The sequence below is a fragment of the Camelus ferus genome, chromosome 36 (assembly GCF_009834535.1).
Source record: "Camelus ferus isolate YT-003-E chromosome 36, BCGSAC_Cfer_1.0, whole genome shotgun sequence".
Taxonomy (NCBI): Eukaryota; Metazoa; Chordata; class Mammalia; order Artiodactyla; family Camelidae; genus Camelus; species Camelus ferus.
In genome coordinates this window covers 28897539-28912282 of record NC_045731.1, presented here as the reverse complement: position 1 = coordinate 28912282, position 14744 = coordinate 28897539, and positions in this window count along the sequence as shown.

Sequence of the window (14744 nt, the reverse complement as noted above, 5' to 3'; positions counted from 1 at the left end):
AAAGCTGCCCTTCAACTAGCTTGTTGGGAACACAAAGATTTTTTCAGATGCAAACTCCACACCATACATATATATGGGGAGTTACTAGCTCCAAGGCGGTTTTACAGTGAAAACTGCAGGAACTTCAAACCAGCACTAGGAAACAGACTGAGAAACAAGAGTAAAATTTCTCCTGCAACCTGTTCCCTTTGTGCTAGATGAACGAACGTCTCTCCACATGCTCAGTTCTGAGAGATAAGTGTGTGTGAAAACCGTCCTTCACTTAGCTTGTTGGGAACACAAAATTTCTTTTCAATTGCAAACTCAAATCCATACATATATATGGGGAGGTTCTAGCTCCAACTCGGTTTTACAGTGAAAACTGCAGGAACTTCAAACCACCACTAGGAAACCGAGTGAGAAACCAGAGTAAATGTTTCTCCATCAAATCGTTCCCTTTGTGCTAGGTGAACGGACGTCTCTCCTCATGCTCAGTTCTGAGAGATAATTGTGTGTGAAAGCCGTTCTTCACCTAGCTTGTTTGGAACACAAAGTTCCTTTTCAGATGCAAACTCCACTCCATACTTATATACGGGTAGGTACGAGCTCCAATTCTATTTTACAGTGAAAACTTCAGGAACTTCAAACCGGCACTAGGAAACAGACAGAAATACCAGAGTAAAAGTTTCTCCTGCAACCGGTTCCCTTTGTGCTAGATGAATGAACGTCTCTCCACATGCTCAATTCTGAGAGATAAGTGTGTGTGAAAGCCGACCTTCAACTAGCTTGTTGGGAACACAAAGTTTCTTTTCAGTTGCAAATTCCACTCCATACATATATATGGGGAGGTACGAGCTCCAACTCGGTTTTACAGTGAAAACTGCAGTAACTTCAAACTGGTACTAGGAAACAGACTGAGAAACCAGAGTAAAAGATTATGCTTCAACCCGTTCTGTTTGTGCTAGATGAACGAACGTCTCTCCACATGCTCAGTTCTGATAGATAAGTGTGTGTGAAAGCCGTCCTTCACCTAGCTTGTTGGAATCACAAAGTTTCTTTTCAGTTGCAAACTCCACTCCATAAATATATATGGGGAGGTACGAGCTCCAACCCGGTTTTACAGTGAAAACTGCAGGAACTTCAAACCGGCACTCGGAAACAGACTGAGAAACCAGAGTAAAAGATTATCCTTCCACCCGTTCCCATTGTGCTAGATGAACGAACCTCTATCCACATGCTCAGTTCTGATAGATAAGTGTGTGTGAAAACCGTCCTTCAGCTAGCTTTTTGGGATGACAAAGTTTCTTTTCAGTTGCAAACTCCACTCCATAAATATATATGGGGAGGTAAGAACACCAACCCGGTTTTTCAGGGAAAACTGCAGTAACTTCAATCCAGCAACAGGAAACAGACTGATAATCCAGGGTAAAAGTTTCTCCTGCAACCAGTTCCTTTTGTGCGAGATGTACGAACGTCTCTCCACATGCTCAGTTCTGAGAAATAAGTGTGTGTGAAACCCGTCCTTCACCTAGCTTGTTGGGAACACAAAGTTTCTTTTCAGTTGCAATCTCCAGTCCATACATATATATGGGGAGTTACCAGATCCAACCCGGTTTTACTGTGAAAACTGCAGTAACTTCAGTCCAGCAACAGGAAACAGACTGAGAATCCAGGGTAAATGTTTCTCCTGCAACCCGTTCCTTTTTTGCTAGATGAACGAACGTCTCTCCACATGCTCAGTTCTGAGAAATAAGTGTGTGTGAAACCCGTCCTTCACCTAGCTTGTTGGGAACACAAATTTTCTTTTCAGTTGCAAACTCCACACCTTACCGATATATGGGGAAGTACTAGCTCCAACGCGGTTTTACAGTGAAAATTTTAGGAACTTCAAACCGACACTAGGAAACAGACTGAGAAACCAGAGTAAAAGATTATCCTTCAACCCGTTCTGTTTGTGCTAGATGAAAAATCGTCTCTCCACATGCTCAATTCTGAGAGATAAGTGTGTGTGAAAGCCGTCCTTCACCTAGCTTCTTGGGATCACAAAGTTTCTTTTCAGATGCAAACTCCATTCCATAAATATATATGGGGAGGTACGAGCTCCAACACGGTTTTACAGTGAAAACTGCAGGAACTTCAAACCGGCAGTAGGAAACAGACTGAGAAACCAGAGTAAAAGATTCTCCTGCAACCCGTTCTTTTGTGCTAGATGAACGAACGTCTCTCCACATGCTCAGTTGTGAGAGATGTGTGTGTGAAAACTGCCCTTCACCAAGCTTGTTGGGAACACAAAGTTTCTTTTCAGTTGCAAACTCCAGTCCATACATATATATGGGGAGTTTGGAGCTCCAACTCAGTTTTACAGTGAAAACTGCAGGAACTTCAAACCACCACTAGGAAACAGTCTGAGAAACCAGAGTAAAAGTTTCTCCTGCAAACCGATCCCTTTGTGCTAAATGAACGAACTTCTCTCCACATGCTCAGTTCTGAGAGATAAGTGTGTGTGAAAGCCGTTCTTCACCTAGATTGTTGAGAGCACAAAGTTTCTTTTCAGATGCAAACTCCACTCCATACATATATACGGGGAGGTACGAGCTCCAAATGGGTTTTACTCTGAAAACTGCAGTAACTTGAAACAGGCATTAGGAAACAGACTGAGAAACCAGAGTAAAAGATTATCCTGCAACCCGTTCCCTTTGTGCTAGATGAACGAACGTCTCTCCACATGCTCAGTTCTGATAGATAAGTGTGTGTGAAAGCCGTTCTTCACCTAGCTTGTTGGGAACACAAAGTTTCTTTTCAGTAGCAAACTCCACTCCATACATATATATGGGGAGGTACGAGCTCCAACTCGATTTTACAGTGAAAACTGCAGGAACTTCAAACCAGCACTAGGAAACAGACTGAGAATCCAGGGTAAAAGTTTCTCCTGCAACCCGTTCCTTTTTTGCTAGATTAACGAACGTCTCTCCACATGCTCTGTTCTGAGAGATAAGTGTGTGTAAAGCCGTCTTTCACATAGCTTGTTGGGAACACAAAGTTTCTTTTCAGTTGCAAACTCCACTCCATACACCTATATGGGGAGGTACGAGCTCCAACTCGGTATTACACTGGAAACTGCAGGAACTTCAAACCGGAACTAATAAACAGACAGAGGAACCAGAGTAAAATTTTCTCCTGCAACCCGTTCCCTTTGTGCTAGATGAACGAACGTCTCTCCACATGCTCAGTTCTGAGAGATAAGTGTGTGTGAAAGCCGTCCTTCACCTATCTTTTTGGGAACACAAAGTTTCTTTTCACTAGCAAACCCCACACCATATATATATATGGGTAGGTACTAGCTCCAACACGGTTTTACTGTGAAAACTGCAGTAACTTCAAACCGGCACTAGGAAACAGACTGAGAACAAGAGTGAAAGATTATGCTTCAACCCGTTCTGTTTGTGCTAGATGAACGAACGTCTCTCCACATGCTCAGTTCTGATAGATAAGTGTGTGTGAAAGCCGTCCTTCACCTAGCTTGTTGGTATCACAAAGTTTCTTTTCAGATGCAAACTCCACTCCATAAATATATATGGGGAGGTACGAGCTCCAACCCGGTTTTACAGTGAAAAGTGCAGGAACTTCAAAACGGCACTAGGAAACAGACTGAGAAACCAGAGTAATAGATTATCCTTCAACCCGTTCCCATTGTGCTAGATGAACGAACGTCTCTCCACATGCTCAGTTCTGATAGAAAATTGTGTGTGAAAGCCGTCCTTCACCTAGCTTGTTGGGATCACATAGTTTCTTTTCAGTTGCAAACGCCACTCCATAAATATATATGGGGAGGTAAGAGCTCCAACCCGGTTTTGCAGGGAAAACTGCAGTAACTTCAATCCAGCACTAGGAAACAGACTGATAATCCAGGGTAAAAGTTTCTCCTGCAACCAGTTCCTTTTGTGCGAGATGTACGAACGTCTCTCCACATGCTCAGTTCTGAGAAATAAGTGTGTGTGAAACCCGTACTTCACCTAGCTTGTTGGGAACACAAAGTTTCTTTTCAGTTGCAATCTCCAGTCCATACATATATATGGGGAGGTAAGACCCCAACTCGGTTTTTCTGTGAAAATTGCAGGAATTTCAAAACGGCACTAGGAAACAGACAGAGATACCAGAGTAAAATTTTCTCCTGCAACCCGTTCCCTTTGTGCTACATGAACGAACTTCTCTCCAAATGCTCAGTTCTGAGAGATAAGTGTGTGTGAAAGCCGTCCTTCACCTAGCTTGTTGGGAACACATAGTTTCTTTTCAGTTGCAAACACCACTCCATACATACATATGGGGATGTACTAGTTCCAACACTATATTACAGTGAAAACTGCAGGAACTACAAACAGGCAATAGGAAACAGACTGAGAAACCAGAGTAAAATTTTCTCCTGCAAACCGTTCTTTTGAGCTAGATGAACGAACTTCTCTCCACATGCTCAGTTCTGAGAATTGTGTGTGTGAAAGCTGTCCATCATTTAGCTTGTTGGGAACACAAATTTTCTTTTCAGTTGAAAACTGAACTCCATACATATATATGGGGAGGTACTAGCTCCAACTCGGTTTTACAGTGAAAACTGCAGGAACTTCAAACCACCTCTAGGAAACAGACTGAGAAACCAGATTAAAAGTTTCTCCTGCAAACCGTTCCCTTTGTGCTAGATGAACGAACGTCTCTCCACATGCTCAGTTCTGAGAGAAAATTGTGTGTGAAAACCGTCCTTCACTTAGCTTGTTGGGAACTCAAAGTTTCTTTTCAGTTGCAAACTCAAATCCATACATATATATGGGGAGGTTCTAGCTCCAGCTCGGTTTTACAGTGAAAACTGCAGGAACTTCAAACCACCACTAGGAAACAGACAGAGAAACCAGAGTAAAAGTTACTCCTGCAAACCGTTCCCTTTGTGCTAGATGAACGGACGTCTCTCCACATGCTCAGTTTTGAGAGATAAGTCTGTGTGAAAGCCGTTCTTCACCTAGCTTGTTGGGAACACAAAGTTCCTTTTCAATTGCAAACTCCACTCCATACATATATATGGGGAGGTAGGACTCCAAATCTGTTTTACAGTGAAAACTGCAGGAACTTCAAACCGGCACTAGGAAACAGACTGAGAAACCAGAGAAAAAGTTTCTCCTGCAACCCGTTCCCTTTGTGCTAGATGAATGAACGTCTCTCCACATGCTCAGTTCTGAGAGAAAATTGTGTGTGAAAGCTGTCCTTCACCTAGCTTGTTGGGAACACAAAGTTTCTTTTCAGTTGCAAATTCCACACCTTACATATATATGGGGAGGTACTAGCTCCAATGCGGTTTTACAGTGAAAATTGTAGGAACTTCAAACCGGCACTAGGAAACAGACTGAGAAACCACAGTAAAAGTTTCTCCTGCAACCCGTTCCCTTTGTGCTAGATGAACGAACGTCTCTCCACATGCTCAGTTCTGAGAGATAAGTGTGTGTGAAAGCCGTCCTTCACCTAGCTTGTTGGGAACACAAAGTTTCTTTTCAGTTGCAAACTCCACTCCATAAATCTATATGGGGAGGTACGAGCTCCAACTCGGTTTTACAGTGGAAACTGCAGGAACTTCAAACCGGAACTAATAAACAGACTGAGAAACCAGAGTAAAAGTTTCTCCTGCAAACCGTTCCCTTTGTGCTAGATGAACGAACGTCTCTCCACATGCTCAGTTCTGAGAGATATGTGTGTGTGAAAGCCGTCCTTCACCTAATTTGTTGGGAACACAAAGTTTCTTTTCACTAGCAAACTCCACTCCATATACATATATGGGGAGGTTCTAGCTCCAACACGGTTTTTCAGTGAAAACTTCAGGATCTTCAAACCGGCACTAGGAAACAGACTGAGAAACCAGAGAAAATGTTTCTCCTGCAACCCGTTCTTTGTGCTAGATGAACGAATGTCTCTCCACATGCTCAGTTCTGAGAGCTTTGTGTGTGAAAGCTGCCCTTCAACTAGCTTGTTGGGAACACAAAGATTCTTTTCAGATGCAAACTCCACACCATACATATATATGGGGAGTTACTAGCTCCAAGGCGGTTTTACAGTGAAAACTGCAGGAACTTCAAACCAGCACTAGGAAACAGACTGAGAAACAAGAGTAAAATTTCTCCTGCAACCTGTTCCCTTTGTGCTAGATGAACGAACGTCTCTCCACATGCTCAGTTCTGAGAGATAAGTGTGTGTGAAAACCGTCCTTCACTTAGCTTGTTGGGAACACAAAATTTCTTTTCAATTGCAAACTCAAATCCATACATATATATGGGGAGGTTCTAGCTCCAACTCGGTTTTACAGTGAAAACTGCAGGAACTTCAAACCACCACTAGGAAACCGAGTGAGAAACCAGAGTAAAAGTTTCTCCATCAAATCGTTCCCTTTGTGCTAGGTGAACGGACGTCTCTCCTCATGCTCAGTTCTGAGAGATAATTGTGTGTGAAAGCCGTTCTTCACCTAGCTTGTTTGGAACACAAAGTTCCTTTTCAGATGCAAACTCCACTCCATACTTATATACGGGTAGGTACGAGCTCCAATTCTATTTTACAGTGAAAACTTCAGGAACTTCAAACCGGCACTAGGAAACAGACAGAAATACCAGAGTAAAAGTTTCTCCTGCAACCGGTTCCCTTTGTGCTAGATGAATGAACGTCTCTCCACGTGCTCAATTCTGAGAGATAAGTGTGTGTGAAAGCCGACCTTCAACTAGCTTGTTGGGAACACAAAGTTTCTTTTCAGTTGCAAATTCCACTCCATACATATATATGGGGAGGTACGAGCTCCAACTCGGTTTTACAGTGAAAACTGCAGTAACTTCAAACTGGTACTAGGAAACAGACTGAGAAACCAGAGTAATAGATTATCCTTCAACCCGTTCCCATTGTGCTAGATGAACGAACGTCTCTCCACATGGTCAGTTCTGATAGATAATTGTGTGTGAAAGCCGTCCTTCACCTAGCTTGTTGGGATCACAAAGTTTCTTTTCAGTTGCAAACTCCACTCCATAAATATATATGGGGAGGTAAGAGCTCCAACCCGGTTTTGCAGGGAAAACTGCAGTAACTTCAATCCAGCACTAGGAAACAGACTGATAATCCAGGGTAAAAGTTTCTCCTGCAACCCGTTCCTTTAGTGCGAGATGTACGAAAGTCTCTCCACATGCTCAGTTCTGAGAAATAAGTGTGTGTGAAACCCGTCCTTCACCTAGCTTGTTGGGAACACAAAGTTTCTTTTCAGTTGCAATCTCCAGTCCATACATATATATGGGGAGGTATGACCCCAACTCGTTTTTTCTGTGAAAATTGCAGGAATTTCAAAACGGCACTAGGAAACACACAGAGATACCAGAGTAAAATTTTCTCCTGCAACCTGTTCCCTTTGTGCTAGATGAACGAACTTCTCTCCAAATGCTCAGTTCTGAGAGATAAGTGTGTGTGAAAGCCGTCCTTCACCTAGCTTGTTGGGAACACAAAGTTTCTTTTCAGTTGCAAACACCACTCCATACATATATATGGGGAGGTACTAGATCCAACACTATTTTACAGTGAAAACTGCAGGAACTACAAACAGGCAATAGGAAACAGACTGAGAAACCAGAGTAAAATTTTCTCCTGCAAACCGTTCTTTTGAGCTAGATGAACGAACTTCTCTCCACATGCTCAGTTCTGAGAATTGTGTGTGTGAAAGCTGTCCTTCATTTAGCTTGTTGGGAACACAAATTTTCTTTTCAGTTGCAAACTGAACTCCATACATATATATGGGGAGGTACTAGCTCCAACTCGGTTTTACAGTGAAAACTGCAGGAACTTCAAACCACCTCTAGGAAACAGACTGAGAAACCAGATTAAAAGTTTCTCCTGCAAACCGTTCCCTTTGTGCTAGATGAACGAACGTCTCTCCACATGCTCAGTTCTGAGAGAAAATTGTGTGTGAAAACCGTACTTCACTTAGCTTGTTGGGAACACAAAGTTTCTTTTCAGTTGCAAACTCAAATCCATACATATATATGGGGAGGTTCCAGCTCCAGCTCGGTTTTACAGTGAAAACTGCAGGAACTTCAAACCACCACTAGGAAACAGACAGGGAAACCAGAGTAAAAGTTATTCCTGCAAACCGTTCCTTTGTGCTAGATGAACGGACGTCTCTCAACATGCTCAGTTTTGAGAGATAAGTCTGTGTGAAAGCCGTTCTTCACCTAGCTTGTTGGGAACACAAAGTTCCTTTTCAGATGCAAACTCCAATCCATACATATATATGGGGAGGTAGGACTCCAAATCTGTTTTACAGTGAAAACTGCAGGAACTTCAAACCGGCACTAGGAAACAGACTGAGAAACCAGAGAAAAAGTTTCTCCTGCAACCCGTTCCCTTTGTGCTAGATGAATGAACGTCTCTCCACATGCTCAGTTCTGAGAGAAAATTGTGTGTGAAAGCTGTCCTTCACCTAGCTTGTTGGGAACACAAAGTTTCTTTTCAGTTGCAAATTCCACACCTTACATATATATGGGGAGGTACTAGCTCCAATGCGGTTTTACAGTGAAAATTGTAGGAACTTCAAACCGGCACTAGGAAACAGACTGAGAAACCACAGTAAAAGTTTCTCCTGCAACCCGTTCCCTTTGTGCTAGATGAACGAACGTCTCTCCACAAGCTCAGTTCTGAGAGATAAGTGTGTGTGAAAGCCGTCCTTCACCTAGCTTGTTGGGAACACAAAGTTTCTTTTCACTTGCAAACTCCACTCCATAAATCTATATGGGGAGGTACGACCTCCAACTCGGTTTTACAGTGGAAACTGCAGGAACTTCAAACCAGAACTAATAAAAAGACTGAGAAACCAGAGTAAAAGTTTCTCCTGCAAAACGTTCCCTTTGTGCTAGATGAACGAACGTCTCTCCACATGCTCAGTTCTGAGAGATAAGTGTGTGTGAAAGCCGTCCTTCACCTAATTTGTTGGGAACACAAAGTTTCTTTTCACTAGCAAACTCCACTCCATATACATATATGGGGAGGTTCTAGCTCCAACACGGTTTTTCAGTGAAAACTTCAGGATCTTCAAACCGGCACTAGGAAACAGACTGAGAAACCAGAGAAAATGTTCCTCCTGCAACCCGTTCTTTGTGCTAGATGAACGAATGTCTCTCCACATGCTCAGTTCTGAGAGATTTGTGTGTGAAAGCTGCCCTTCAACTAGCTTGTTGGGAACACAAAGATTTTTTCAGATGCAAACTCCACACCATACATATATATGGGGAGTTACTAGCTCCAAGGCGGTTTTACAGTGAAAACTGCAGGAACTTCAAACCAGCACTAGGAAACAGACTGAGAAACAAGAGTAAAATTTCTCCTGCAACCTGTTCCCTTTGTGCTAGATGAACGAACGTCTCTCCACATGCTCAGTTCTGAGAGATAAGTGTGTGTGAAAACCGTCCTTCACTTAGCTTGTTGGGAACACAAAATTTCTTTTCAATTGCAAACTCAAATCCATACATATATATGGGGAGGTTCTAGCTCCAACTCGGTTTACAGTGAAAACTGCAGGAACTTCAAACCACCACTAGGAAACCGAGTGAGAAACCAGAGTAAATGTTTCTCCATCAAATCGTTCCCTTTGTGCTAGGTGAACGGACGTCTCTCCTCATGCTCAGTTCTGAGAGATAATTGTGTGTGAAAGCCGTTCTTCACCTAGCTTGTTTGGAACACAAAGTTCCTTTTCAGATGCAAACTCCACTCCATACTATATACGGGTAGGTACGAGCTCCAATTCTATTTTACAGTGAAAACTTCAGGAACTTCAAACCGGCACTAGGAAACAGACAGAAATACCAGAGTAAAAGTTTCTCCTGCAACCGGTTCCCTTTGTGCTAGATGAATGAACGTCTCTCCACATGCTCAATTCTGAGAGATAAGTGTGTGTGAAAGCCGACCTTCAACTAGCTTGTTGGGAACACAAAGTTTCTTTTCAGTTGCAAATTCCACTCCATACATATATATGGGGAGGTACGAGCTCCAACTCGGTTTTACAGTGAAAAACTGCAGTAACTTCAAACTGGTACTAGGAAACAGACTGAGAAACCAGAGTAAAAGATTATGCTTCAACCCGTTCTGTTTGTGCTAGATGAACGAACGTCTCTCCACATGCTCAGATCTGATAGATAAGTGTGTGTGAAAGCCGTCCTTCACCTAGCTTGTTGGAATCACAAAGTTTCTTTTCAGTTGCAACTCCACTCCATAAATATATATGGGGAGGTACGAGCTCCAACCCGGTTTTACAGTGAAAACTGCAGGAACTTCAAACCGGCACTCGGAAACAGACTGAGAAACCAGAGTAAAAGATTATCCTTCCACCCGTTCCCATTGTGCTAGATGAACGAACCTCTATCCACATGCTCAGTTCTGATAGATAAGTGTGTGTGAAAACCGTCCTTCAGCTAGCTTTTTGGGATGACAAAGTTTCTTTTCAGTTGCAAACTCCACTCCATAAATATATATGGGGAGGTAAGAACACCAACCCGGTTTTTCAGGGAAAACTGCAGTAACTTCAATCCAGCAACAGGAAACAGACTGATAATCCAGGGTAAAAGTTTCTCCTGCAACCAGTTCCTTTTGTGCGAGATGTACGAACGTCTCTCCACATGCTCAGTTCTGAGAAATAAGTGTGTGTGAAACCCGTCCTTCACCTAGCTTGTTGGGAACACAAAGTTTCTTTTCAGTTGCAATCTCCAGTCCATACATATATATGGGGAGTTACCAGATCCAACCCGGTTTTACTGTGAAAACTGCAGTAACTTCAGTCCAGCAACAGGAAACAGACTGAGAATCCCAGGGTAAATGTTTCTCCTGCAACCCGTTCCTTTTTTGCTAGATGAACGAACGTCTCTCCACATGCTCAGTTCTGAGAAATAAGTGTGTGTGAAACCCGTCCTTCACCTAGCTTGTTGGGAACACAAATTTCTTTTCAGTTGCAAACTCCACACCTTACCGATATATGGGGAAGTACTAGCTCCAACGCGGTTTTACAGTGAAAATTTTAGGAACTTCAAACCGACACTAGGAAACAGACTGAGAAACCAGAGTAAAAGATTATCCTTCAACCCGTTCTGTTTGTGCTAGAATGAAAAATCGTCTCTCCACATGCTCAATTCTGAGAGATAAGTGTGTGTGAAAGCCGTCCTTCACCTAGCTTCTTGGGATCACAAAGTTTCTTTTCAGATGCAAACTCCATTCCATAAATATATATGGGGAGGTACGAGCTCCAACACGGTTTTACAGTGAAAACTGCAGGAACTTCAAACCGGCAGTAGGAAACAGACTGAGAAACCAGAGTAAAAGATTCTCCTGCAACCCGTTCTTTTGTGCTAGATGAACGAACGTCTCTCCACATGCTCAGTTGTGAGAGATGTGTGTGTGAAAACTGCCCTTCACCAAGCTTGTTGGGAACACAAAGTTTCTTTTCAGTTGCAAACTCCAGTCCATACATATATATGGGGAGTTTGGAGCTCCAACTCAGTTTTACAGTGAAAACTGCAGGAACTTCAAACCACCACTAGGAAACAGTCTGAGAAACCAGAGTAAAAGTTTCTCCTGCAAACCGATCCCTTTGTGCTAAATGAACGAACTTCTCTCCACATGCTCAGTTCTGAGAGATAAGTGTGTGTGAAAGCCGTTCTTCACCTAGATTGTTGAGAGCACAAAGTTTCTTTTCAGATGCAAACTCCACTCCATACATATATACGGGGAGGTACGAGCTCCAAATGGGTTTTACTCTGAAAACTGCAGTAACTTGAAACAGGCATTAGGAAACAGACTGAGAAACCAGAGTAAAAGATTATCCTGCAACCCGTTCCCTTTGTGCTAGATGAACGAACGTCTCTCCACATGCTCAGTTCTGATAGATAAGTGTGTGTGAAAGCCGTTCTTCACCTACCTTGTTGGGAACACAAAGTTTCTTTTCAGTAGCAAACTCCACTCCATACATATATATGGGGAGGTACGAGCTCCAACTCGATTTTACAGTGAAAACTGCAGGAACTTCAAACCAGCACTAGGAAACAGACTGAGAATCCAGGGTAAAAGTTTCTCCTGCAACCCGTTCCTTTTTTGCTAGATTAACGAACGTCTCTCCACATGCTCTGTTCTGAGAGATAAGTGTGTGTAAAGCCGTCTTTCACATAGCTTGTTGGGAACACAAAGTTTCTTTTCAGTTGCAAACTCCACTCCATACACCTATATGGGGAGGTACGAGCTCCAACTCGGTATTACACTGGAAACTGCAGGAACTTCAAACCGGAACTAATAAACAGACAGAGGAACCAGAGTAAAATTTTCTTCTGCAACCCGTTCCCTTTGTGCTAGATGAACGAACGTCTCTCCACATGCTCAGTTCTGAGAGATAAGTGTGTGTGAAAGCCGTCCTTCACCTATCTTTTTGGGAACACAAAGTTTCTTTTCACTAGCAAACCCCACACCATATATATATGGGTAGGTACTAGCTCCAACACGGTTTTACTGTGAAAACTGCAGTAACTTCAAACCGGCACTAGGAACAGACTGAGAACAAGAGTGAAAGATTATGCTTCAAACCCGTTCTGTTTGTGCTAGATGAACGAACGTCTCTCCACATGCTCAGTTCTGATAGATAAGTGTGTGTGAAAGCCGTCCTTCACCTAGCTTGTTGGTATCACAAAGTTTCTTTTCAGATGCAAACTCCACTCCATAATATATATGGGGAGGTACGAGCTCCAACCCGGTTTTACAGTGAAAAGTGCAGGAACTTCAAACGGCACTAGGAAACAGACTGAGAAACCAGAGTAATAGATTATCCTTCAACCCGTTCCCATTGTGCTAGATGAACGAACGTCTCTCCACATGCTCAGTTCTGATAGAAAATGTGTGGTGAAAGCCGTCCTTCACCTAGCTTGTTGGGATCACCATAGTTTCTTTTCAGTTGCAAACGCCACTCCATAAATATATATGGGGAGGTAGAGCTCCAACCCGGTTTTTGCAGGGAAAACTGCAGTAACTTCAATCCAGCACTAGGAAACAGCTGATAATCCAGGGTAAAGTTTCTCCTGCAACCAGTTTCCTTTTGTGCGAGATGTACGAACGTCTCTCCACATGCTCAGTTCTGAGAAATAAGTGTGTGTGAAACCCGTACTTCACCTAGCTTGTTGGGAACACAAAGTTTCTTTTCAGTTTGCAATCTCCAGTCCATACATATATATGGGGGGGAGTAAGACCCCAACTCGGTTTTTTCTGTGAAAATTGCAGGAATTTCAAACCACTAGGAAACAGACAGAGATACCAGAGTAAATTTTCTCTGCAACCCGTTCCCTTTGTGCTAGCCTGAACGAACTTCTCTCCAAATGCTCAGTTCTGAGAGATAGTGTGTGGTGAAAGCCGTCCTTCACCTAGCTTTTGGGAACACATATTTTGTTCTTTCAGTTGCAACACCACCCATACATACATATGGGGATGTACTAGTTCCACCCTATATTACAGTGAAAACTGCAGGAACTACAAACAGCATAGAAACAGACTGAGAAACCAGAGTAAAATTTCTCTCTCTGCAAACCGTTCTTTTGAGCTAGATGAACGAACTTCTCTCCACATGCTCATTTCTGAGAATTGTGTGTGTGAAAGCTGTCCATCATTTAGCTTGTTGGGAACACAAATTTTCTTTTCAGTTGAAACTGAACTCCATACATATATATGGGGAGGTACTACTAGCTCCAACTCGGTTTTACAGTGAAAACTGCAGGAACTTCAACCACCTCTAGGAAAACATGGAGAAACCAGATTAAAAGTTTCTCCTGCAAACCGTTCCCTTTGTGCTAGATGAACGAACGTCTCTCCACATGCTCAGTTCTGAGAGAAAATTGTGTGTGAAAACCGTCTTCACTTAGTCTGTTTGGGAAACTCAAAGTTTCTTTTCAGTTGCAAACTCAAATCCATACATATATATGGGGAGGTTCTAGCTCCAGCTCGGTTTTACAGTGAAAACTGCAGGAACTTCAAACCACCACTACACTAGGAAACCAGACAGAGAAACCAGAGTAAAAGTTACTTCCTGCAAACCGTTCCCTTTGTGCTAGATGAACGGACGTCTCTCACATGCTCAGTTTTTGAGAGATAAGTCTGTGTGAAAGCCGTTCTTCACCTAGCTTTTTGGGAACACAAAGTTTCCTTTTCAATTTGCAAACTCCCTCCATACATATATATGGGGAGGTATGGACTCCAAATCTGTTTTACAGTGAAAACTGCAGGAACTTCAAAACCGGCACTAGGAAACAGACGAGAAACCAGAGAAAAAGTTTCTCCTGCAACCCGTTCCCTTTGTGCTAGATGAATGAACGTCTCTCCACATCTCAGTTCTGAGAGAAAATTGTGTGTGAAGCTGTCCTTCACCTAGCTTGTTGGGAACACAAAGTTTCTTTTCAGTTGCAAATTCCACACCTTACATATATATGGGGAGGTACTAGCTCCAATGCGGTTTTTACAGTGAAATTGTAGGAACTTCAAACCGCACTAGGAAACAGACTGAGAAACCCACAGTAAAAGTTTCTCCTGCAACCCGTTCCCTTTGTGCTAGATGACGAACGTCTCTCCACATGCTCAGTTCTGAGAGATAAGTGTGTGTGAAAGCCGTCCTTCACCTAGCTTGTTGGGAACACAAAGTTTTCTTTTCAGTTGCAAACTCCACTCCATAAATCTATATGGGGGGTAAGACTCCA